This window comes from Galeopterus variegatus, unplaced genomic scaffold, assembly GCF_000696425.1.
Source record: "Galeopterus variegatus unplaced genomic scaffold, G_variegatus-3.0.2 Scaffold74, whole genome shotgun sequence".
Taxonomy (NCBI): Eukaryota; Metazoa; Chordata; class Mammalia; order Dermoptera; family Cynocephalidae; genus Galeopterus; species Galeopterus variegatus.
The window spans coordinates 182,754-185,148 of record NW_007726185.1 but is presented as its reverse complement, the minus strand read 5'-3'; the positions used below and the strand labels follow the sequence as shown (position 1 = coordinate 185,148).

At 45.0% G+C, this 2,395-nt stretch overlaps 1 pseudogene; it reads right to left on the bottom strand.

Moving 5' to 3' along the window:
* Nucleotides 1-430: 430 nt before the first annotated feature.
* Nucleotides 431-1,692, bottom strand: LOC103595165 (annotated as a pseudogene).
* Between the last annotated feature and the right edge of the window lie 703 nt (nt 1,693-2,395).

The following is a 2,395-nucleotide window of genomic DNA, read 5'->3' as shown; positions in this document are numbered from 1 at the left end:
GCCTTTGTGCTGTTATTGTGGGAACAGAACTGTGTGACAAACTGGGACAATGCAAACAACAACAAAATGGCCTTAGCCCCAAATCAATTCAGCTCCAAGATGAGTAATATACTCTTCTTCCCCTCAATAAACCTGCAGTCTGTTAGGAGAGATGGGACAGAGAGTCAAGTAAGTAAAATGTAAGGTAGAAGGACAAAGAATATTTCATGGGCTTGGGGAGATCACAAGTGGTAAAGTATAAACTAGTTGAAGAAGATGGGTCACCCACATTAACCCAATTAAAAAACAGTGCACAGTCATAGCATTCATGCATGACGTGTGTTCAGGGTGTACTACTATTCACATTTGAAGAGTGAAGAGATTTTTATGAGGTTGATTTTTTTGAAGGACAGTTTTTATTTTTACATACAAAAAAAGTAATGTTGTACCTTTATCCCAATTTGGTGGCAAGTTCTTTAGCCTTGCAATGAGAGCCACGGATTTTGGATATAGAACGTTGCCTCCCCTGTGACGGGAGGTCTCATCATATCTGTCATCCTAATCAGTCCTGCTAGCGTCCCCCAGCTCGGCCAGCGCTCCTTTGTCTCCTGAGTTAAGCTGTGTAAAGGTAACGAGAGTGCAGGTCCTTCTGTGGACAAGACATCCCAGTCTGGGCTTCCCTGGGTAATGAACTAGAAACTCCCATATTACTGCACAAGGCAGGCAGGAAAAATGACCAGCCTGATGGATCCACCCATGTGCCACCTTCAGGTGAGCCTCCATGTTCTCTACCAAGGCAGTGACAGTATCAACACCTGTTCCCAGGACAGGTGGTCTCTTTGGGGACACTCCCTTTGTTGGCAGCTTTCTTCTCGGCCTGGAACACCAGCTTCTCCTTTTCCTGCTCCATGTTTGTGGGCCAGCTTAAGCAGTTGAGTAGCTGTTTGATTGCCCAAGGCCTGCGTGAGCTGCTTAGAACCAGGGGTTGCTTTGAAATGCTTATAAAGGACCCCTTGCCACTTATGAACAGAAGACAGAGGTGGTTATAGCATCCCATTTTGCAGGCCTACCTGGGAATGATAATAATTTGCTTTTGATTTGAACATTTTAGAACATTTTGATAGCATTTAAAAATTTTTTTTTCTTTTTTTTTGTCTTTTTTCCGTGTCCGGCAACGGATCGCAACCCTCAGTGTCGCCCCCGTACCGGACCGGGACCGGCAACGGGATCACAACCCTCGGTGTTGCCCCCGCGCCTCGCTCAGCCAGTGAGCGGGAACCGGTCTGTATGTGGGATCCGAACCCTCGGCGGGAACGCCGCCGCGCTTCCCAAGCGGCGCACTAGCGCAGTGCGCCACCGGGCCGGCCCCAGCATTTAAAATTTTGATCAAAATAATACATGTACATGTTTAAAATCAGCAGGCTCCTGTCAGGCCTGTTGCCACCCTGTGTTCTGATGGCTTTGTGTAGAGGTTTTACAGATTAGTCTCACAGAAGTGAATATGACCATTCAAGGCCAGCCTAAACCTGTATTTCTAGAATTCAACATATGTTCATATGACCACAACATTGAGTTTTTCCCCCACATAGTAAGAAGTTATCTTTTTTTAAAAATTAAAAGGATTGTATCAAATTAATTTTTATCATTTTTCTTCTTGTTAAGCAAAAATAAAAATTTTATGTGCTATAAAGACATTACCAGGGCTGAGCCCATGGCGCACTCGGGAGAGTGTGGCGCTGGGAGTGCAGCAGCGCTCCCGCCGCGGGTTCGGGTCCTATATAGGGATGACCGGTGCGCTCACAGCGCTCACTGGCTGAGCGTGGTGCCGCTGGTCTCAAAAAGGACAAAAAAAAAAAAAAGACATTACCAGATCTTTTTGTCCTCCTTTGACTAAAAGTATATTAGTGATACTATGACATTTATCCGTATGATTCTGTAATAATTATACTAAAACACATGCAGTCTTTTGTCCCTCTCTTTTAGCTGTGCTGCTCTCTTACCTGATATTTGACTATTCTATTAATGATGAGATTGAAGAGAATGAAAACTGAGGTACCAGGTAATAATTTTTTACTTTATGTTAGTCAGGGTTCTCCAGAGAGACATAACCAATAGGCTATGTATGTAGATATATCAGAGGGGATTTTTTATGGGAATTGGCTCACATGGTTATGAAGCCTGAGAAGTCCAATGATAGGCCATCTGCAAACTGGCTGCTGGTAGTGTGGCTCAGTCCAAGTCCAGAAGCCTCAGAACCAGGGAAACAATTGGTGTGATTCTCAGTCCAAGGCCAAAGGCCTAAAAGCCCACAGGTGCCACTGGTATAAGTCCTGGAACCCAAAGGCTGAAGAGCCTGGAGTTCTGATGTGCACAGACAGGAGACAAGAGTGAATGCCAGCTCCAGTGGATAGAAGAG